The sequence below is a fragment of the Camponotus vicinus genome, unplaced genomic scaffold, assembly GCF_025532165.1.
Source record: "Camponotus vicinus isolate PSW18456_S1 unplaced genomic scaffold, iyCamVici1.0 SCAF_11, whole genome shotgun sequence".
NCBI classification, from domain to species: Eukaryota; Metazoa; Arthropoda; class Insecta; order Hymenoptera; family Formicidae; genus Camponotus; species Camponotus vicinus.
Genome location: NW_028141947.1, coordinates 5,458,943 through 5,484,857, shown reverse-complemented (window position 1 = coordinate 5,484,857; position 25,915 = coordinate 5,458,943). Strand labels below are relative to the sequence as shown.

The window sequence follows — 25,915 nt, the reverse complement described above, 5'->3', positions numbered from 1 at the left end:
TCTTCAACACGCAGTCTGACACAAATAAGCGAAGTTTTTTCTTTCATCACTTTCGACACTTTTACAAATTTATTCGCGCACTTAATCACTCACGATTGAACGATAAAAGGAGGAATTTACCAACGGTTACGGTACGAATTTAATAAACGGTTAACGCATTTAATTATTAATTACACACTCGATTAAAGAAACGCGTTAACAGAACGCGATACTCGATGCAAAGCGCGCGACGCGACGACCGACGACAAGCAGGTCAGGTTAGTACTAGCGCCTCTAGCGCTGCCAAACATAAACGTGTAGCATTACGCGCTAGTACTAACCTGACCTGCTTGTCGTCGGTCGTCGCGTCGCGCGCTTTGCATCAAGTATCGCGTTCTGTTAACGCGTTTCTTTAATCGAGTGTGTAATTAATAATTAAATGCGTTAACCGTTTATTAAATTCGTACCGTAACCGTTGGTAAATTCCTCCTTTTATCAATCGTGAGTGATTAAGTGCGCGAGTAAATTTGTAAAAGTGTCGAAAGTGATGAAAGAAAAAACTTCGCTTATTTGTGTCAGACTGCGTGTTGAAGAAACGACGTCTCGTCGACGACGATTATTATCGTGCAACACACTGGGCACTGCTATTTATCAGCAGTATGAAGAATCTCATTATTAAGGTAAGAATAAGTGAGTGAGTGAGTGAGTGAGAGAGTGAGAGAAAGAGGGAGAAAGAGAGAGAGAGAGAGAGAGAGAGTACGGTGCATGTGTGGATACGCGTGCATAAATACACCCCACACACACACACACACACACACACACTGATTGTTACACTCATCGTGTGCAGCAATCAGCTGATCGCGTCGCGCGCCCCACATGATCGCCTGTATCGGATGGTGAGTTGCGCCGTCCCTGTCTACCTCTTGTACTCGTTCCGTAATTCGCGAACTATTTTATTTAATAATTTAAAAACTAAGCCTCGTAGACAATTTTGGTAAAGGGAAAATCGTCTTAGAATAGACTCGACAATTTATCTTTTTAAAGACAAACGTCTGTTCAGAATCACCCTGTATATTCGATCAGAAGCAATTTATTTATTACTATATTAATTATGAAATACGTAAATAAATATTATATAAATAAAATATTTTCGTTCGCAATGATATTGTTACATAACAGGTCTTCAAAATAAACAGAGAGAGAGAGAGAGAGAGAGAGAGAGAGAGAGAGAGAGAATTATGATATATAAATACATCTCAGTTTCAGATAACTAATAACAATTATCATATTTGCTATCCAATTATACTAATAAATGTACAATAAATGTACAATATTTTATCAATATGACGGATTATTAATTACGTCATCACATATAACTACTCTTGAAATCAGGATTTCGTTTTTTATCACTAATAACAGATTAATTGTCTATCCTAATTGACTAGCACTATATAATTGTATACTTAATCGATTTGCTTCTATTTATATTACAATTATAACTAGACGCATATCTAAAAGATGTTTCGAAGACGTTTTAAAAACTTTCTTTTAAACATCTTTAAAATATCTTAATAGATTAATAGATAATATAAATTAAATAATTTAATATAAATTAAAATAGAGTTATAAGTTCTTAATAAAGTTATAAGTTTGGAATTATTAATTTTGTATTATGTGATATAAGGAAAAAATTATTAATTTGAGGTAATTATTTTAATCATCGACGCGAATCAAATTCGTTCTTATTAGACGAAATTGGGCATCGAGATGAAAGCTCATGTTTGTACTTTCCTCCATCATCGACCGGATTGTGTCTCTCGTGTAATCCAAGAAACATAGTCCGAAACTCTCGTATATATGCCAGGAAGTCGTGGTCTGCTGCAGCCTATACCGGTCGAGATCACCCCGATCACCATCAAGGGCCTGGCAGGACGACTTCCGACTATCAAGGGCCCGCCGCTGTCAGCCTGAAATAAAGTACAGGATGTGTGCAATGTCGTCTCCGCACATCCCGTAAGCTTCCGTGGTTAAACGACGCGATGCAAATTCCACTTGTTCTAATATGGACTCTAGGGTTACGAGAGTATCTATTACGTAACGTAAATTATCGTTGTACATATACGCGGATCATAAATTTCATCGCTGATGAAAATCATAAGATATTACAAGCATAATATTTATTGTTATATATTAAGTTTACTTCGTGTATTAATTCTTAGGCAATTAAGAAAGAAAAAAATTTTTGCTCAATAAATTAAGAATTTTTCTTCAATAATTAAGAAAGAAAACTATTTTTCCTCAATAAAAATTTTACGAGATATCAAGGGCAATTAATTTTTTTTAATTTTTAATTGTGAATTATTTTCCTTCTTTTTCACATAAAAAATTAAAATAGATTAATTGCTTTTGATGTTTCGCGAAACATTTTTATCGAGGAAAAATTGTTTTTAATCTTGACAGAAAATATGTCTTCTGCTCACTAAAATATTCCTTGTCGAGAATACGTTAGAATAATAGAATATGATTTTGTAATTCCATATTTTTTCTTTTATTTAAAAATGAAAATTTTGTAAAAATGAAAAATTAAGAAAAATGATTGTATATTATATAATCATATCTCGTTGCAAGTGTATTGAAATAATCTACATATAAATATTAGAGAAATATTTTTCGATGCATTCGGAAATATATTATAGGATCGTTATGATTCCGACCGCGCTATGTTCGATCTACTTCGAAATCAATTTTTATAATTGCCAGTCCTTTTCGCGCAAACGAGGTAAACAAGAAATCTAGCACATCTCAATTCCCATTGGAACCCTCAGCCATATTGTACTTTTCCCTCCTCGATATATTTCGAAGCAATATGTCCGTTCTCGATTGTTTTCCCGGGAATATCTTCGTCTGGGGGGAAATAGAAATTGCTGATAAGAATGTGACGGAGACACGGAGGAAACTTATCGGAGGAGACAAAAAGGGGGTTAATATTCTTATTTTTATCTTATTCTTATTTTTGCTCCGATTTGATAATGCTACGAATTCTCGTGGAAAGTGGTTTTCCTTCGTAGAAACTATTGTCTTAATTAATAACGTGAATTTAACATTCACAAGACAGGGGAAGTGTGTATTGTCCATTCCCCCGAGAGGAAATGTAACATAAAAAAAGGAAAAAAATAAAAATTGATTTTCAGATTATTATGATATGATTACATTGTAAATGACATTTCTTTCAATTCTTTCGAACATAAAGAAGAAAAGCATGATTTTTAGATAAGAGTTTGGTATGTGCATCTATATTTATCATTAATATTATTAAAATTTTTGTAATATTGAAACCATATAAGCGCAATTGACTCAAATTCAATTATAATATATAATTTATATATCGAGATTTACTAAACACTTTAGCTAAATATAAATATTATTAATTGTCTATAAAAAAGTTATTTTTCTCGCTACATGTGATAGGTAGGGGAGAGTGGGGCTTGTTGTTACACGGGTAGGTTGATACAGTGGCTTTTAAAAAAAAGTAATAGATGGCAGAGCAGTGAAGACTATTGGAGATCAACACGTTTGTTGTTATACAAGTTCTGACGGGTTTAGGTTAGTCTAGCTTAACGGACAAGTGCGTCACAAAGCTTTTTGTAAAATCAGCCTTGGCGATCTACAGGGTGGGCCATTTTAATCTATGCACTGAAATATCTCAAAATCCATAAGTTTAAGACAAAAATGTTTCAGACAAGAGTTGTATGGTTTTGAGGGGGACATAAAATGGTGCCATTAGTTTGACCTTGAAGAGTCACCTGAAGGTCACGTGAAGGTCACCTCCAACTTTTTAAATGGGACACCCTATATGCTTTTGCAGATTCTTGTAGCTTATCTCGAAAGCTTTTCAAAACACTATAATTAAGTTAGTTTCCATTAAGTACTTTTCGAGTTATGAGGCTTGAAATCATTTCTTAATTTTACATAAACCGTAAAATATCTTGTAAAATATTCATTTTTCGATTATCTTACCTTAATACTTTTATGCACAAAATAATGAGAGGAATCAATTGGTGTAAAGAAAACACATAGTTGTTTCGAAGAAAAAATATGTAATTGTTAATTGCAAATTACATATTTTTTCTTCGAAACAACTATGTGTTTTCTTTACATCAATTGATTCCTCTCATTATTTTGTGCATAAAAGTATTAAGGTAAGATAATCGAAAAATGAATATTTTACAAGATATTTTACGGTTTATGTAAAATTAAGAAATGATTTCAAGCCTCATAACTCGAAAAGTACTTAATGAAAACTAACTTAATTATAGTGTTTTGAAAAGCTTTCGAGATAAACTACAAGAATCTGCAAAAGCATATAGGGTGTCCCATTTAAAAAGTTGGAGGTGACCTTCACGTGACCTTCAGGTGACTCTTCAAGGTCAAACTAATGGCACCATTTTATGTCCCCCTCAAAACCATACAACTCTTGTCTGAAACATTTTTGTCTTAAACTTATGGATTTTGAGATATTTCAGTGCATAGATTAAAATGGCCCACCCTGTACATTTTCTCGGAAGATTTGATTGCTGTGCAACAAAATATATAAAAGGTTAGTGTTTAAAATGTATATGGTTACATTTTGTGATTATTATGAAGTAATTTGGTGATATATTTGATACAATAGAACTTTCTGTTTTTCTCAGATTCAATAACCTACTGAAGTGTCTAGAAGGGGCTAATTGTTACATTTTTGAAGGGGTAGATTGTTACACTGTAACAACTTACCCCATTAGAAAAACGCTGACGAAGCTATAATACAACGAGAATTAGGTAAATTTTAAAATAAACTATAGAGTAAAACTAAATTATCTGGGAATTATATATCCATTTCAGAGTTATCGGCTTGTGATTTGCGACAATGGACATATTATCAAATAAATTTTAAAATAATAATGATTAATATACATAAGAAAAGCTGATAAATTTAAAATATATAAAGCTGGCAAATCCGATTGTATCATTAAAAATAATAAGTAACTTAAAATTCTTCATTGTTTTAAGAAAAATAAAATCAATTGCATTTACTTTACATAAAATTTCTGAAATTTTGATTTGTACCTATTCTTTAAGTTGAAGGCAAACAACGAAGTGTTTTATGTTTGCGACAACTGCAACTCTGATTTTGATTAAAACGCAATTATTTTTTAAAAGATGTTGAAATTTTGATTTTTTTTTGGTATTTTCCTATTGCTTTAATAATTATATAACTGAAATACCAGGCAATATTTCTTGTTTTTTGTGTTGTAATTTGCTTACCATTTCGTAATTACTTACAATTTATCAAATTATTTTCACCTTCAATAAAAATGAGTTCTTTACTGACATTAATCCATTATCAGTAGTGATATTTAGACGACAGAAACACAAAGTATGAAAGGACAAAAGGAAATGTAACTCATTTCAATAAGTGATACAATAAAATCATTAATACAACGTTAATTTTCCTCTTTTTAACTCCTTTGACCAATGTAACAACTTATACCCCCCACTGTAACAACTATCCCTACTAGGGGGCATGTTGTTACAAAAAACATGCTTCCATATTTAATTATTTATCCCATATGTTAATATTTAGATAGGAATGAAAAAAAATTGGAACATTCTCCAATGTTGTACCAAATCAACGGTATAACTTTCAGAAAGTTAGGGTGCAAAATATTCGGTTTAAAAATTATTATTTGCAAATTGTAACGACTAGCCCCACTCTCCCCTATACTGTATACTTCATGTATAGCACGTCCTTTCATCATTAATATTAATATTAAACTTTTTAAACAAAGTTTTTTAAAAGTTTTTTTAATCAATTTGTCATGTTCTTTATTCACTTCGTCGCACGTAAATAATGAAGGCGATAATGTAGAAAACTCGATACGATACTTTCTGTCCTTTTATTAAACGTTATCGCTCTTTTTCCAATCCCTATCCCAATTTTGCATAAAGATCAGCCGACGTTAGAGATCCGCAGAGCGAGGCCGATGCAATTATATACGATCCAATTACCTGGGACCGGTATCATCCGGCATGCTCTGCTATCATGCCCGAGCAGCATTGTATGCGTATTACCACGGTATCGTGGGTATTTATTGAAATTCACGTCGCGCCCGTCCGACGAACCATGAATTCCGTGATCGGACGATCGACAAGCGGCGCCGATGCGAGCAACGATGCGCGAATGCACAAAAAATGCGAATGCACACGCGGACATTTTGCATCCGAGGATAAATCGGAAAATGCGATAGAAGTACCCTTTTACTTACCCAGCAAGAATCCCTCCCACCCTCCTCCCAGCCGGCGCACATCTGCTTTGATTCCACGCGGGTCGACTTGCCCTGACTCGCATACCATTCGCTACGCACAGTGTTTGCTACCACGCGAATCTCCATTTTCTACAACACGTCCGCTCTCTTGTCTGGAACATAATGGCAATCGTTTCGATATACGCGGCAACTCTCTTTCACGGACAAAAATCATCCGAGACGAGATTTCTTTTAAATCACTGACTTAAACTTGTTGACTTTGATTGAAATATAAACATTGAATGTCGTCAATAGTTGTTTAAATAAGGGTTTTTATGTCGATGATTTAATTAGATAACTTTCAGTTTTTTATAGAATAGAATGATAATAATAATAATAATAATAAATATACAGTAAATAAATCACTAAATTAAATCTGCTTAAATCATATTTTGATATATATATTCAGAAAAAAATTAATTAAGTACATACAAAATTTCTGTAATATTTTCTTTCATAATTGATACATTGATTGAAAATTAAAAACTTTTTTTCCTATAAATGATGCAATTTGATGATTTTTTTTTATGACTAAGATAACTTTGGCTACTTTATTGATTTCTATTCATATCTATAGGGTTCCGACGCTCGTAGAAACTTTGGTGATTATGGAAACTTTAGTGCGTGTTTCGTCGTTTCGATTATTATCGTGTTAAGATTTATCGAAACTTCAGGCTTACGAGGTATCTCAAGTATCTATGAACATCTTGAACAACACATCGAGAATATTCACAATCTAATATTCGTTACATTCTAGCAAGAATTTATTTACCATTCGTTACCAATTTTATGTTGCATGCATTAATCGCGTATAAATGTACAAAATGCTTACATATATTTTGAAGTATGCCAATTACTAATAATTGGCAGAAATCGAAAGCATTCGAGAGTACTTGAATATTGTTGACATTTGATTCTGATAGAAAATTCCGTTAAAAGGGTTACATTAAAACACTCATAAGTCAAACTTCCTTAATTCAGATAAGTCAGTAAAAGACAAGTGTATAACATAAAATGCAATTAAATTCATGAACACGTTTATACATTACTATATTTATTATATTATTTGTGACATAAAAATAATGAAATAAAATTCAGCTTGATTATTTTAATTTCCTTTTAATTTTGAAATATATGTTTAACAAATAAAATGTTTTAATTTCGTAGTCATTTTGACACAGCATTATATATCACAAAGCATGTTAAAAAATTCTTTTATCAAATAATGCGAGAAAAGTTGAAATTTCCATCACAATATAATTTTAAGCAAACATTATTATGACATCCTATTTGACGAGGCATCAAAGTCCGTTGGAATAATTGAAAGCCGATCCCAAGACTTTCGTAATCTTTCCGGTATCGAAAAGGAAACAATTATTTACTCACATCTGCTTTGATCTTCCCCGAGCCAGTCCCATCCGGCTACGATAGCTTCCATACCGCCGAAAGTGCTATATCCTGGTGTTCCTGTGGCCACAGGTAAACATGCGGGTTTCACGCTTTTCGACCAGCTGATCGGTCTAGCAAGTTCCAGCAGGGCAATATCGTCTACATACTTGCCGCATCTGTGACTAGGGTGCAATACTGCGTTTGTGACATGCTCTCGTGTCATGCGGCTGGCATTTCTGGAGCCCTTAAATTGTGCTCGCCTAACGTGACACGCAATTGTCCGGAATCTTGTTCGTGCCGCTGAAATTAAAGTGATGACGGATTTAATTTACGAATAATATGGCGATTTTCAGCTAGTATTTCATTATACATATTATTATAATTTTTATTGCCGTAATTAAACCATATTTTATATCATAATTTTAGTAAAATATCTAGATTTCTTTTTGTTCTTTCTCCAGAAAAAATATATGCAAAATGTAAAAAATATTAATTACATGATTAAAACAACATGGTATTATTCGTATTAAATAATACTATAAGATGTGCGAATAAAATCTATCCGTTTAATTCACGTTTTTATTTTTTGAGCGCAATGTAATAACGCAATTAAGTAATACGAAATATTTCATATAATCTATAGAATCATTGTTAATTGCTCGCAGTTATCAAAAATTGAATAAAAAAATTAAATGAGAAGATGAAAGAGTGCAGTGAGTAATTGGCAGCTGCGTAAAAATTCAAGCAAAAAATTCGAGAGACGTCTATCGTTCGTAAAATTTCGAAACATTTGACGCCACCTGCATGAATCTTTATTGTTTACATAACAAAAACAACAAATGAGAAACAAAATAATATGAATATCGATACTTGCGTCTTATTAATGCGAATGCGAAAACTCAAACGACGTTCCTGTCGCTTTTTTACTTGTTCAATTTGACAAATCCAATTCGACAATTCCAAATCACGTGTATGCATTTTGGAGGGACAAAAAGTTATCCGCCGTCGATTAATATCCCGGTATCATCCGCCCCCGTTCATGGCCCCTTCAATTGCGCCAATGAATTCCGACTCTCTTTCGCAGTTTCTTTCCCCGGAAAGTCGGTAATTATTTAACTGGGATTTTTGTGCCGCTTGAACGACGCGTCCGCGTCTCTGCAAAGCACTCTTGAATACCTGACCCTGCCGGAGTGGCTTCAGTTAATTAATCAGTTTACGGTGCCTCTGAATAATTAACAAAATTACGACACCCCCTCCATCAGGACTATCCGTTGTACCCGTTCCTTCTCCCTCCTCCGCCCAGCGTTCCTTCACTATGTTTCACGAGCACCCTACCGTTCCACTTTCGTCAAGCAACCCCTTCCTCCCTCGTCTTCTCTTCCTTAGAAGTTTATCGCGGAGCGTTTTCTAAGTTTCCAGGCCCTGTTTCGCCGCCGCTTCTTACAAAGCCGCTTTAATGGACCTTTCTATCGTCGTCGAATCCCCTCTATTGTCCCGCGACTCGCGGATTATACGGTTTACTTTCAATGCATCTCCTTCTCTTCCTGTCGCTGCGCCCTTCCAATTAAAATGCGCGACCGCTCAGACGTTGCACCGAGGAGCACAACGTTTGCAGCGACGTGATTTGTTTAGGCTAACCAACTTGGACGTAAATGTTCGCTTTATAAATTGATATTTTGTGTGTTAGCAAAAATCAATTTCAAATATATTACAAAATTGACAAAGATTGAGATCACATTATTATTAAAAGACGCGGTAATATCTCGATGTTAAGTAAATGCATAAAATTAGTGACAGATTGGCCTGTTTGAAAATTTTTTAAATGCACCATATATTTTTTATGTACATTCTTTTAACGAGATATTTTTTTACGTATATATTGTCTGTAAGTAATATTTCATAATTATTAATAGATGAAAGTTCATATCTTGTTGTTAGTGTTATAAATCGAATTGCATTTTGTCTCTTCTTTATATAAAATTCACCTATATAATGATGAACGCACGCAAATCCAAATGCAAAATGCAATCCGATTGACAACAAATGAGATATTAATATATGTTAATTAACTATTAAATATTTCACAATGTCTAAATACAGAGATGTATGAAATTATTTTACTTTAATCTCAGATCAATATATATATAATGAGATTAAATGAAACCAAACTTAATCCTAGTGTAATATGCATACATACATATGTATGTACATATCCACATATGAGCATTTAATTTAAAATTTATTATTAATTTTTTTAGTCCTTATATTTTGACGCGCACCTTTTTTCTACTTCTTCACAAAAGATAAGTAATGAAAAAGCAAAATTGTGTGATGTCGCTTTTCCACTTATTAAAATAAATTAAAACGAGGCTTAATTGCTCAGCGTACACTGTTTCAATTAAATTGCACATGTGCGTTCTCCTTTTATCGTACGCGGACAATGTTTGCTCTATCCGGATGTGCGACAGCGGATCTATCTTTTTTCTACATACCGATGGCCTCGTTAAAAATTAATTGGATGCTGAATCGGTAAATCGATTGGAATTAATTTCAGTCCGGCTCGTTAAATATCGTGTGGCTCTCCTGGCACCACTATATCGGTATCGGGACGCAGCCGTGAATTACACAACGTTGAACGGAGAATGACGTTAGCAATAAGGTACTGTTGAACATTAATTTACCGTGCGATATCGCCGAACGAGAAATATCGACTCTGCGTCGCTAGGCTGCCAGTTCTTGTATCACCATCCGGGTATAATTCATATCTGCTCGCATGATGATTAATCAACCATATTATTCATAGCACGCATTGTATTAATAATAATTGGTCGCCACGCCATCAGTTTGATAGAACAACGTGTGATAATTTGTTTAGGTTGTTCGCTAATTCAGCGAATTCTATTTTGTGTGCGTACAGCTAGTTTGAGTTATACCGAAGCTGTACGCACTATTTTGGATTGTCGAAATTTTCCCTGAATTAAGTTTTGCGACAAAGATGATTGTATGATGTAATAATATTATTTTTATTTATATCAAAAGAATTTTAAATTATAGCAAACACGGAAAAAAAAAATTTGCTGAAACAGCTAAAAAATTTAATAGCCCAGCAAATCTACAGCCGTAATATACGGACAACCAATCTTCTGTGTCACAGTAACCAAGTTTCAGAGCTGCCAAAAATTAATGATTATAACTGATAAAATAGGGTAATATAACATAGCAGATTTGTTAGTATAGCAAAGACGACTTTTTAGTTAATTCAATCCAAAATGGCTTTAAATTTCCAACAATGTATATTTGTTGAAGTAACATAGGTTTTTGCTGCTTTACTAAATAAAATTTGATATATTAACAATCTTCATTATAGCAAAGGATTAGTTGTTTTACCAATATAATATAAGCTGAAACAATAATACTTATTAAAAATTTTAATTTATTTCTATTTTTTAGTAAAATATAAGGAATAAAATATAATAAAATATTATATATATATATATATATATATATATATATATATATATAACATATATATATATAACATATATATAGTTATATATAATTATATATATTGTTGTTTTATCAATATAATATAGGCTAAAACAATAAAACTTATTAAAAATTTTAATTTATCTCTATTTTTGATTAAAATATAAGAAATAAGATATAATAAAATACTTCTCCAATAATACTACTAATCATTTATATATATATATATATATATATATATATATATATATATATATATATAAATGATTAGTAGTATTATTGGAGAAGTATTTTATTATATCTTATTTCTTATATTTTAATAAAAAATAGAGATAAATTAAAATTTTTAATAAGTCTTATTGTTTTAGCTTATATTATATTGGTAAAACAACTATATATATAATTATATATAACTATATATATGTTATTATGGTAATTAAAGTAAACATATAAATTAAACATAAATTATACATTTTGTATATTTGTTTTTATTTTTGTCTAAAAATTTAAGTAAGAAACAATTACAATCTTTTATTAGGACAATTACAAAAAATCTTAGACAATAGCATATAGTATTAAGTAAGAAACAATTACAATCTTTTATTAAGACAATTACAAATAATCTTAAACAATATCAATGAGCAGATTAAAAGAGCAAACTATTAAATATATCTATTTTGTCAAAACTATTAGACAATAATTATTTTATCATATAAGAGAAAATATTTTATTATTATTTTAACACATAATATAAATCATATGCAAAATATTGTAGTTCCAACATAAAACTAATAACAGAAGTCGATTTTTTGTTGTAAAAAATAACATTTAGGCTAAAACAGTATTTTGCATGTGATTTATATTGTATGTTAAAATAATAATAAAATATTTTCTCTTATATGATAAAATAATTATTGTCTAATTGTTTTGACAAAATAGTTACATCTAATAGTTTGCTCTTTTAATATATATATATATATATATATATATATATATATATATATATATATCCCCAATAAAAAATATATATTTAATAATATATCGAAATGTTCACATAAGAAACACGGTTCTTACAAAGAAAAATTCTCATATTCTTTAATTAAAGCTTTACTAACAGCACTAAATTTCTTATCATATTTTGTATTAATACCATAAATACCTTTTTGTAAAAAAAGATAAACTTGTTCACATTCCTTAGGATATTCAGCATGCAGGCTATGAATACATTTGAAAACTATATCTATAGCCTTTAATGCTGTTTTCACTTCATAGTGTATTGCATCAACAATGACAAAATTGCGTCTTTTATCAGTTTCTGATGAGCCTATAATGACAGCTTGTGGTTGCAATGTCAACTTAAAAGTATTTAACTTCTTTCTTCTTTCCTTTATTTTAATATTCAAGTCGCCATATGGCTAAAACAAAATTTTAAAAATCTGCTATAACAAAATATATATAAAAGACAAAATATGTATTATAAATAAAATATAACATGTTCGTGAATTATTTTATCATATAGATTTATTGAAAATGGTCCAAAAAAAAGGAGATCGAAATATTCAAGAAGATTTCTATACAATATAGTTGCGTCTATTTACTACGTTCAGCTCTTATTAACCTATTTCTTATTTGTGTATCTATATAAGTGTTTCTTTTTATTTAAAAATATTAAAAATAAGTATGTTAAAATATTATTAAATGAAAAAAAAAATTATAAAATTTAAACTAATAATTAATTAAAATTTTAATGTTATCAAAAGTTACAATATAAACTTTTCATACCTCAATTTCCCATAAAAATGCTTCTCGTCCTTCACATAATGATGGTCGCCAATTATTATTTTTTCCTTTTTCGACAATTGCAGTGTACAGGAAAGAGGGAAGATAGTTTTAACAAAAGCTGGATTGTTCTTTTTCCTATAAACAAGACAATGTTATAAATAATTTTAGAAACCTATTACATTGAAAATTATTAAGTTATAGTAAGTATGAACAAAATATGAAAAAATATATATATTAAAGAAATAATTAATTATAATTTTATGTTACAAATGTATGCATAAGTACGTATGTATATATGTAGGTATGTATGTATGTATGTATGTATTTATTATATACCTAGATTTGAATATGCTTTAAATTTAGATTCTATTTTTGATATGTTTTTTCCTATAAAACATGACAATTTAGCCCATTTCGCATACAATTTCATATATGCATCTGGATATAATTACAACTACAATAAAAAGAATTAAAATTATGCATACAATAAATCGAACAAAATTATTACTTGAAAAAAATTACTAATAAATTCATGATAATAATTATTCAATGATATTAAAATTTGTATATAAAATTTGTATAAAAAATTCGAATATTAAAGGGATATCAATTGACAAAAAAAAATAAAATAAAATTATATTTTTTATATTCTTACCAAAGTGTATCCCTGAGGTTCTTCTAAAGCAGAATAGAGTTTGATATAATCTTGAATGCTTTGATTACCGGATCGTAAAGATTTCAATCTTAGTTTAGATGTTTTCTCCCGTAATTGAGTTTGGGCTTTATCTGTAAAAAAATTTAACTTATTAATTTATATACATATATATATCTATAGACATACACATATAAGATATATTTTTAAAATAATATTATTTTAAATAATCAATATTTTTGCTGTTTATTTTTTAAAAGTTAAAAATTATTAATATGTATATTATTATTGTATACTTTTATTGTATACTTTATATCTATATTATTTTATTTTAGTGTATACTATTTTATTATTTTATTATATACTATACAGGGTGACCCATTTTAACTTAGGCAGCCAAATAACTCGAAAAATAAGCAAGATAGAGAAAAATGTTTTAGACAAAAGTTGTATGATTTCGAGGGGGCCATAAGATGGTATCATTGGTTTGACCTTGAAGAGTCATTTGAAGGTCACGTGAAGGTCACTTCAATTTTTTTAAATGGAATACCCTATATATTTTTGTACATTCTTGTAGCTTATTTCGAGAGCTTTCCAAAACACTATAATTAAGTACCTTTCCGTTAAGTACTTTTTGAGTTATGATGCTTGAAATAATTTCTTAATTTTACATAAACCGTAAAATATCTTGTAAAATATTCATTTTTCGATTATCTTACCTTAATACTTTTATGTACAAAATAATGAGAGGAATCAATTGGTGTAAAGAAAACACATAGTTGTTTTTAAGAAAAAATATGGAATTGTTAATTGCAAATTACATATTTTTTCTTCGAAACAACTATGTGTTTTCTTTACACCAATTGATTCCTCTCATTATTTTGTACATAAAACTATTAAGGTAAGGTAATCGAAAAATGAATATTTTACAAGATATTTTACGGTTTATGTAAAATTAAGAAATTATTTCAAGCCTCATAACTCAAAAAGTACTTAACGAAAATGTACTTAATTATAGTGTTTTGGAAAGCTCTCGAGATGAGCTACAAGAATGTACAAAAATATATAGAATGTTCTATTTAAAAAAATTGAAGTGACCTTCACGTGACCTTCAAATGACTCTTCAAGGTCAAACCAATGATACCATTTTATGGCCCCCTCGAAACCATACAACTTTTGTCTAAAACATTTTTCTCTATCTTGCTTATTTTTCGAGTTATTTAGCTGCCTAAGTTAAAATGGGTCACCCTGTATATATAATATAAAAACAATAACAAAAATATACACATAACATAAAAATTAACTCAATTAATGTAATAGAGTAAATTATAAATAATATAAAAATTCATAATTCTAGTCACAATTTGAACGATTCTAATTATTATAATTAAATTTTTACCTTGATTTTCCTTTTCGTTTTCTACAAATAATATATTCACTTCATTTTTAGGATAGGCCCAATCGTTGCTATCACATGTTATCGAAGCAACATTTAGAATTAATGGATCTTCAGTGTGAATATTTTGATTACTATCATCGATATTTTTTATATTATCTTTATTTGATTCATTTGAATTATCATTATTTCTATTTATGTTATATACAGGTTGCTCTTGTATTTTTTCAAAATCTTTAGCCTATTAAAATTATAAAAAAACATTTAATTTTTATATTTAAAAATATTTAAGTAAAATTAAAATTTATATTTAATTTCTCCACTTTCTTACTTCTTTTCTACTAAAAAAATTTTTCAATTTTTCCTGGATACAAATTTGTGCATCAATATTTTTGGTATTAATCTTTTTATATCGTCATTAGTCAGATATCCAAGAATGTCTATTGTAATATCATTTCCTGCACAGATTTTTAATACATTACTATATTAAAGATTAAAAGTATATTAAATATTAAAGCTTGAACCAATAGATAATAATGATAAATAAAAATCATAAAACATTAAGATTAAATATTAAGATTATCATAGCAAGAATTCCTTAACCTCTTCGGTACAAGCGTCGATTTTAATCGACGACCAACAATTGTACATATGTCAATAATATAATTTTTAATTTTTTCATTAAACTTTCAAAATTATTCCTTTTATTTATTTCAAAATTATTATTTTTATTTATTAAATAAATTATACACATTCATGCTTTATTATAAAACACGTGTTACAAAAATATCTCGTGCCAACACTTGCTACACTGCTACATTTGCTCTCGGCCAACAACTAATGGCTGACTACATAAGTAACTACGTAGCTGACGAGCACCGTATCGAAGAGATTAAAAGTATTATCTAAATAATGATTTCTTCCTTACTTACTCTCGAATTCCTTGATAATTTCTTCAGCGAAATTCCATTCTTCTAATAATGCTCGTATTGTTTTATCCATTTTTCCACAAAGTTATATACACTTGGCTGCACATCACCACGCACGAAACAAAAGACTTTCGCACTTAACGAAAGCGAAAATCGCATGTGAGCTCGGCGCTACTGACGCCAGTGTCGAGACGCTGCCTGCAGCGCACGCGCTTCCCGAGCTGCGAAAGAGACAGCAGATCATATGTCTGTGTTCTTCTACCCAAAGCTAGCCGAGCGCTGAGAGCATACACAGACACGGCTCTTTCTTTGTGTGCGCTGCGGGCAGCGTCTCGAAACTGGCATTACATGCTTGGCGCTTCCGAAAAAGTAGAAGAAGACAGATATACTGTTTTCTGTCTCCTTTTTATCAAGCTAGCAACGAAAGTGACGGTCGATCGTTTTTAATAATATAATAGTAATAAATTTTAAATAAAATTATAAATGTTATTCATACATAAAACGAACTTCTTTATAATATACTTATTAATAATGATTAAAGAAATTATCATTGAACATTAAAAGGCCTAATTACCATAAAAAGTAATTTTGCTAAAAAGACTAAAAGTAGATATTTTCAACTGTTTAATACTGTTATAACTGTTAGTAATAGTTAATAGTTTGTAACTGCAGTATTATGTCTTATTAAAATTATCGGATTATATTTTGTAAGTTCATATTAGTTTTTTATATTAACTAATTTGCATTACTAAAATGATACTAAAACTGAGTTTATTCTATGAATATGTTGACAATTGCTTTTAGATGTAATTTTCTTGCTACACTAACAAATCTGCTTAGTTTTAAATATTAAATTTATGCAGCAAAGTGTAGCTTTGCTAATTCAACAATTCCATTTTTTTCCGTGAACTGATTATTCACTGCATCAGTATTGAAATATTTAAGAAGATCAAAAAATAAATCATAATGAATTTTATTCTGTAATCTTTCCTTTACGATAACAAGAAGTCACGTGACCAAAAATTTAATCACTATAAATTTAAGTGAGTGTTAGGTATCATTGATACACGTTAGAAGTCAATTTGTTCTTGCATAAATGATACAAAAAGGAAAAAAAGAGAAAGTTACAAGGCAAAGGAGATAAGGGTTAAATAAAATGTGACAAAAATGGACAGTCACCTTCATTTTCATATTCCCTCGCCTCGCGTCTTGTTGCAACGGTTTCTGTGCGTTTTGCATGGCTGCTAGCAATTACTGAGTGGTCTGTAATCTACACGCAATCATGGTTTACAACGCCAAAGCTCGGCGCTGAATTCTCTCTGCAGTCGCTCGCTACCCCCGAGCGGCCCCTATATATCGCCCTCTCCATCCTGTTCCTCTGTAATCTGTCCAGTAACCGAAAGGGATACGCAATATCTGCACGTTTTGTTGTTCACCCAGCTATAGGGATCTGCTCGCCCGTTTAATTATATCTACACGAAAGGTGTCCTGCATATATCACTACGGCTGCGTAGTAAACTCATCTGCTATGCAGTAATAGTGATTGTTATCCATTTAATGCGCGACATAATCATACGTACTTATTATTGTATTCGCTCGCTCTGGCAAAGATAAATATCGTAAGATTTTTAACGATATAGTGTGATAGCATAATTCATAGAAAATAGAATTAAATTCACTACAATTGAAAAAATATAAATATACTATAACATATATGTATGTGAAAATGAAATATTCTTCATAATAAGAATAATTGTTATTTTGTTTAGATGCGCATGTGCTAAATAAAAAATTTTTCTTACTAATTACTTTCGATATTCTTATTTATGTATTTATTTTAGGCTAGATTATGTTGGAACAGTTTTTTGCAATGCCGCTCTTAAATTCGGGTGATTATAATCATCTGATATCTCAATATACTAATAATTTAATAACAATTGTAAAAAATAAAATCATTATTACGACGATGTGAATAAATACAATAGAATGCGATATCGTGAAAAATTGGAAAAATGCGTATTCCCGCAAACTGCGTGAGGAAAACTAAACTTTATATACAAAACAATCAACTTTACAGAAAACGTCATTTTGAAAAAAGATATATTATTTTTCAATATTATATAAAATATTTAAATTTCTCTAAAAAGAAAGCAGTTTGTGTTTTCACATTCATTAAATTTACTTTCAATTATTTATTTTATTATACTCAGTAACATAATCCATAAAATAAAAATTAAAAATCTATAATCGCATTACAGTCATTTGATAAGCTCATATTTAAATAAGATTTATAAAATTCATTTTGATCTATAAGTATCTATAAGTATTTTTATCATACAAGTATGTGCATATACTCCCCCCTCTCTCTCTCTTTCGCCATATTTTATTAGGAGAAATTTGTACTTATTGATTAATTAGCAATAGTATTCTCTAAACAAATCTATGAGAATATAGCTTTTGCTGTGAAAGTTTTTATTACAACTTGACATATTAATACAACAAAATTTGCATGCGGATACGCACAGTTGCATCTGTTATATTTGTATAACAGGGACGAACGCTCCTGCAGTGTAGTTTAAATTCTACAGTGACGTTTATGTATATAATTTTTGTATATGCACATTAAGTTCTACTTAAAATTTCTTTTCATGCATAGTTTTTTGTGCGTGCTTTTTCCGTTTCTGTTTTTTTTTAAAAGATTGATATTAACTTTTCTGATTTTTTAAAAAAATTGATATTAATTTTGCGAATAAAATAAAGTCGAATAAACTTTACAATAATAATATTAAACAAACAGTACTCAATGACAATATGTCAATATGTAGATAATAATAATAATCAACAATATTTGAGAGAAACTTATATTAATAACTATCATAATAATTATAGAAAAAAGTCTTGCTGAATTTTTACAATAAGAGTTTTATTTCAAATCTTGAAATTAATTTTCCTTCAATAAATATTTCGTAATATAAGTTTTCCTTAAGATCAAACATTCCCAGCAAACACAAAATATTGCAGCAATATTGCCGGCAATATTACAACATTGCAGCAATGTTGCTGCAATATTTTGTGTTGGGTGGGTTCAATTCCCTGAATAATATTCAATATGATCAAAGTACTATTAAAATTACGAAATTTAAAACAATACTGATATTTAATAAAATATTTTTGATAATATCAAACGCGCGGATTATACATATATTATTATTATTATTATTATTATTATTATTATTATTATTATTATTATTATTTTACATTGTTTATATTATTATTAAAATAAAATTATATATATATATATATATATATATATATATATATTTATATATATTATTTTATTTTATACATAAATAATCTAAAATAATAATAATAATAATCAGGTCTCATCACCTTTGCGGATGGAGGAGGGATTTAACAAGAATTAATATGCACGATGATATGAATTAATATATCTGATTAAAAGTTGTCACAAGAAATTGTAAGTTTCCGAACGACTGTTGAAATTAGAACTTACTTTGTAAAGGACTTAGCCTTTATAGTCTGTGTAGTCTCTGTTAATAAAGAGACGTCTCTTTTGAGAACTTGTTGGGAAAGTATAAGTAAAATTAAGAACATATTCTGTATTTTATTCTGCATTTATATCACACATACCCACACAGAAATACAGATGCACATATCCCACTAAACATGAAATATATATGCAATGTTTCAAAATGCTTCATATAGATTTCAAATGAGACGTTTCATGTCTATGTTTATAATATAATTCATAAGTGTCACAACTAAAATGTTTCATAGTCAGAAATATTTCAAATGAAATATCGCAGTTGATATGTATCTGAAATATTCCAAAATTATATTTCATGTATATTTACAAATGATGTAATTCATAAGTGTTACAATTGAAACATTTTATTTTTGCTTATTTCAGAAATATTTCAAATAAGATATTTCAATTGATACGTTTCGGAAATATTCCAAAATTATGTTTCATGTATATTTACAAATGATGTAATTCATAAGTGTTACAATTGAAACATTTTATTTTTGCTTATTTAAGAAATATTTCAAATAAGATATTTCAATTGCTACGTTTCGGAAATATTCCAAAATTATGTTTCATGTATATTTACATATGATGTAATTCATAAGTGTTACAATTGAAACATTTTATTTTTGCTTATTTCAGAAATATTTCAAATAAGATATTTCAATTGATACGTTTCGGAAATATTCCAAAATTATGTTTCATGTATCTTTACAAATGATATAACTCATGAGTGCTACAATTGAAACATTTTATTATGGCTTATCCCGGGAAAAAAAAGTCCATGTCTATTTATATAAAAAAAAGTAAAATTATATACAGTCTTATATAATTATATATAATATCACATATGATTTTATCAGAGCATACGTTTTTGTATATGCTTAGATATGATGTCCATCTCTGACCATTTCTGATCATAAAAAATGATATTAGATAACTCACGTCATTTTGTACAATCAGACATAGTCAGATATTGATATCATATCTAAGCATATATAAAACCAAAGCAAAGGTTAATTTCATGTATGCTTTGATATAAATCATATATGATATTATATATAATCATTTAATATTATATATGATTTTACCTTTTTTTATATAGACAAATATAATTTTTCCTAAAAATTATATCTTGCATTATATATTTAATTAATTAAAAGTCCTCTTTATAAATCCTCTTAATAAAGATTCTTAATAAATAAGAATATATTCTTAATGAATAAGAATATATTCTTAATTTGCGACTTCTACGCCGCAACTCGATTTTCGTGTGCGCGACATGTTTCTTCATTTGCCGCTACGCGGCGACACCACTCTTAATTTTTCTCGTATTCAATATTTATCATGAAATGTATATAAAGGACTTGTATTAACGTAAGATCTAAAGTATATTTTTTTCCCTTAGCAGTGATGCGAAAGAGAGGACGCGGCTCACACACAGGTTTTCTGTGTGCACGTTGAGCCGCATCCTCTTTCTGACATCACTGTTTATCAGTTTAATTTCAAACTGAATTTAAAATAATTTATTTAATAATCTGGATTCCTTGTTGGGATTCAGAATATTAAACAGATTATTTGAAATTAGGCGGAAAAAAACTTTTAGACCAATAATTAAATTTATTTGACTTCAACAAAATTTATTAAATCCAAAGAAATATTTTTTTCTGTATATTAAGAATATCTCTTTAGAAGATTTTCCTCTTAACTTAAGAGGATCCTCTTGGCGCCTATTTTAGTGGTATATATTCTAAAGATAAGTGGCATATTCTTAAGTTAAGAATACAATTTTTTCGGTGTACTCTTAGTGGTACTTAATTTTCAGATCTGATAATATTTATTCATATATGATATCATATATGACTATATTTGGCAAAACATAATTAGATATTGACAAAATCCATATATGGCCAATTTTATATGGACTTTTTTTTCCCGGGCATGATACCGCTATATATAAATTATTACAGAAATATAACATAGCAACATTTAAATATCATTTCTCAAGTATGTTTACGACACTATCTTGAAAAATGTTTTTGTAACATTTTTTAGGATAGTGTCGTAAACATTTTATATCAAGGTGTCTGAATGCGGACATTAACTGTTTATGCAATGTTTCTAAAACGTTTCTGCATGCATCTCCGGAACATTTCATGTTACAAAGTAATGTTTCCGAAAACTATCTGATATATTTCTTTGTATAATGGGATATGTCTTTCTGTTTCTTTCTCTAGTATTCACTCTATTTTTACATATATAACTTTAATTAATTAGAAAAAATATTATATCGTGATGTAACATATATTACTTACGAGCATAAACAATGCGCGGCGCTGAGTATAAATCTGGAATTCAGGATGGCACACCCACAAAAGTGTCCACCCTTTCTCGTTATGCTTACGAGCCATGGAAATTCACGTGGCGTTGCGTCCTGATCTCTGACAATTCTCGCCTCTCGTATCCCGCTTCTACCGCATGGAACATCTGCCACTAATATCAAATACGGATTTCCTCGTTAATGCTCGGTAACGATTAATTACCTCGGTGATCTCGTTGCAAGGTCTGGCGCAATATATAAAGCCATCAGTGTCGCATTGATCGATTGCGACATGATCTTAGGTGTCGATTTCTTTTTCTTTTTGTTGCGCGAACGAAACGAAGATGAGTATCGACACATTGAGAGTGTCTAGAGAGTCGCTAAATTGGATGACGTCCTGTATAATTTAATGATACTTTCAATGTTTCATCTTGTCAGTGTCGCTCTTTCTTTTTAACTTATTATAAAAACTAACTTATTTTAAATTTTTTACGAGATTAAGATATTGTTTCTTCTCATAGTAATATTTTTTCTGCCTTTTTTTGTATATTTTTATGCAAATTTTGTATATTTTTATGCAATTTACTACCATCCGCAAATTCCTACATTAGAAATGTATAAGAAGATTCTATGTTTCATAGCTTCTATCCTGTATTTTATTTATTATTTTATGCTTTATTTATTCTACATCTAATCGATGACAAACTGTTTGCAAGTTTATAAGATAAATTTAAAAAACTAGTAGAATCGCATTTGCTATTGGATACTGATAATATTGTCACATTATATTTTGATTATTCCGAGTTACCGTTTGTTCATGAAAGCATATTGACAGCTTATTGATCGTCTTTATCTCATTTGATGATTAATATTTGTGATATCGGCTTCAATAGATAAAGCGACTTGCGCGTATGATAGAAATCTTGACAGACAATTTAATGATGTTATAATGAATTTTAAAGATAGGTGTATAAATTTTAAACAAAATTTATTTAAGCAAAATTTATCGATAGTAAAATAACTTAATAGCGAAATTTTGTTGGAAATATTTTGTGAGAGTTAATATTTTTACGAAATAACAGCACATAATTTCAAAAATATCGGTTGCCGTTCTTAGAAAAATTTTAAAGAATTTGATTTATTTTTTATTTATTTCAATTCCTTTCGCTTACATTTAATCTATTGTTATTATCAAAGTATTTACTTATAAACTGCAGAATGAGAAGAGATTTATCAATATATTAAGATTAAAGAAATTTAAAAAAATATCAATTATATAAATATATATTTAAGAAGAAAAGACAACCATTTTTCAGTTTAAGATGCAAATAAATATTACGATAAGTGAATGTTACAATGTGATAGATGCAGTCAAAATGCAATGAAGATATATTCAGTTGCAATTGGCAATTATACATATATCGTTATCATTATCCAATAGCAATAATCATAAATTGTTATCATTATTAGTACGCAACAATTAATTAGTATGCACAATTAATTTGCACCAATTACACCAAATTGTAATTGACTCGATCGCTGTAGAAGGACGCAGAAGAGTCTTTATAATAGTGTTTATTATTAAATTTTTACTTTACACATATTGCTGTACATAAAAATCAATATAATTTTTGGATCATAATTAGTTACATATTAATTTTTTAATAATTGCTATATGTTCAAATTTCTATAAAAATATTTTAAAAATATTTTTTAAAAAGGTAATGAAAAGAATTTCTCTGATTTGCTAGAAAATTGAGAGATACATACCCTTATAACCGATTCAATCATATTCTTGGAAACGACTCAGTATATTTGAGGAGAAGCATCGTTTTGATAATAACGCATTATTAATTCTTTCTCATTTTTTCGAATAAACTCTCGTAGAAGTCAATGGGATTACGTTCTTAAAATCTGCCCCGGTGCAGCGCGATGGAGTCTGTTAACGGCGTTGCATTTAATTGAAACCCGAATCGCTGCGTTACCGGAATGTTAACCGATTCGAATGAATTCTCTCTGGTGGCGGCACGGCGTTGGCGTCGCGCGAATTTAATGCCCCGAGCAGATAGGGACAGATACGGCGGATCTGTCACTACAATCCCTGCGACACCCCCGCTCTGCGTCCCCGATTCCCTCACCCGCCCTTCTCCCTCTTAAAGCACCCTCCCCTCCGAATCAGCTCCCCCGCTCTCGTTTCACGCCCCGACTGATTAATTGGACCTCTACGGCGGCACCACCGCGTTTCCCATCCCCGTCGCTCTTCCACAATGGACGAGGAAAGGACGTCGAAGCGGCCAGGACGGCGGGAGGGCGAAGCAGGGGGCATAGAATTCGAAGTCGCCTCTACTCCGAAACGCGTAATAGATATGTCAAAACCAGCCCGGGGACGTGATCATGATAATACGAGTCGATGCCTCGGTTTGGTGGCTCCGGGATGAACGCGGAGCTGCCCCGTTTATCCTTCCTGCCTGGATCGGATTGTGCTCAGGGAGTGTCGAAAAAAGACCACTCTCTTTTCGCGTGTTTTCGGGAAAAACCTGACCGTGGCTATAAATCGGCGGTATCTTGGCAGCCGAAGTCGCAGTGCGCTTGTGTTGTATTGGCAATCTGGATTCTATGCGGATCTGTGAGGTCATATAATACGCGAGGAACATTGCCATGTTGGTCGATCACTTTTATAACTGATTGAGACGATTGAGAGGAAAATTTGAATGGTACACTATTTCTCTTAATTCCACAAATTTCACTCTGCTCAGTGACTTGTGCATTCTTCATAATATCCTTCTTCTATCTTGTATATCTTAGATATGAATGAGATTAAGTTGTACTCGATATTGATTTTCTGCCAACGATAAGATAAATCTGGAGGCTAACATGGACACCCGTCGAAACAATTTCATGCTCGATATCTCATCTGAAAAATTAATCGAGATAAAAGTTGCTTACTTGGAGATTATTCTCTGACTATATATCTAGCTTTTATTTGTATCAATTTGAATCGTTAGAAATATGAAATTTGTTATCGTATTATATATTGTAGTGCACGTGACATATTGTTAAGTGTATTTTACGAGCAGGTTTTTGCTTTTAATATTCCGAATTAAGAACAACGTAATTATACAATCTCACCGATAATTCGATATCTGTCCTATAAATCTCATAATTCGATATTGATCCTACAACAAGTTTATATGAATTTTTTGTTCATATATATATATATATTTCATAGAAGTCACCAACAAACTTTGATTAGATCATGAACACTTACTCAATTTTCATAAACACTTTATATATAAAATTAAATATAAATATATAATATTAAGTATACATATAAGCTATATTTATGTTGTTTTATGTATTTACATGCACATACACGCACACATAGTACTATTCAGAAATTATTTTCGCTATAATATGCGAATAACTAAAAACATATACAGGGTGTCATGGAGATTTTAGCCCATACGAAGCAAGGAGGTAGATTGGCTCAAATTAAGAAGGAAGGACTTGTACTGCTTTGTGATATTCGCAATAATTAACAAAAAATTAAATAAAGAATATCGGCCAATCTGCGTGAGTAGAAGCTCGCGGCGACGAGAGTCGTCCCACTGTAATCCTATACTAGGCGCGCGGCGAAGCGATGGGCGGATCGCTCTCCGAGACATGATGGTGGCGTGCGATATATCGCAATACCGCGCCGAAAAATGACCCGTCCTTTTAGTGGCGAGAAAATGATGCGCTATCATTTCCACACCACCTTGCGGTAGATAGCATGGTGCGCTTTTTTTATAGTGGTTTCCCCCATAGGCCTATTCCACTCTCAATTTAAATATTTGTGAAAATTGTTCAAAATTTTACTGTACGCTGAATGTATCGTAAATGTAAAAAATTGATGATGACAGTACCTTCACAAAAATTGATCCGTGGTTGAAAATCCCTCGATAAAATGTGTTGCACACGTTGGTAATGATACGGACGTAATCCATTACGTCGTATCATTACGTAAAGCGTGATGTACTGCGTATCGCGAAAAATCAAATTCGTGTGCCACATGACGCACGCTAGTTCCAGGATTTTCATAAAATGCTTCC

General features: G+C 30.3%; 1 long non-coding RNA gene and 1 pseudogene across 1 annotated transcript; both read right to left on the bottom strand.

Annotated features, from left to right (window-relative positions):
- Positions 1-1,709: 1,709 nt before the first annotated feature.
- On the bottom strand, positions 1,710-24,484 carry LOC145962224 (testisin-like; annotated as a pseudogene).
- LOC145961338 (uncharacterized) lies at positions 12,222-16,102 on the bottom strand. Its single transcript, XR_014435619.1, has 4 exons — positions 15,961-16,102; positions 13,636-13,766; positions 12,981-13,115; positions 12,222-12,613 (listed from the first exon to the last, which is right to left on the bottom strand). It is a non-coding gene; the product is annotated as an uncharacterized LOC145961338 (long non-coding RNA).
- Positions 24,485-25,915: the final 1,431 nt, after the last annotated feature.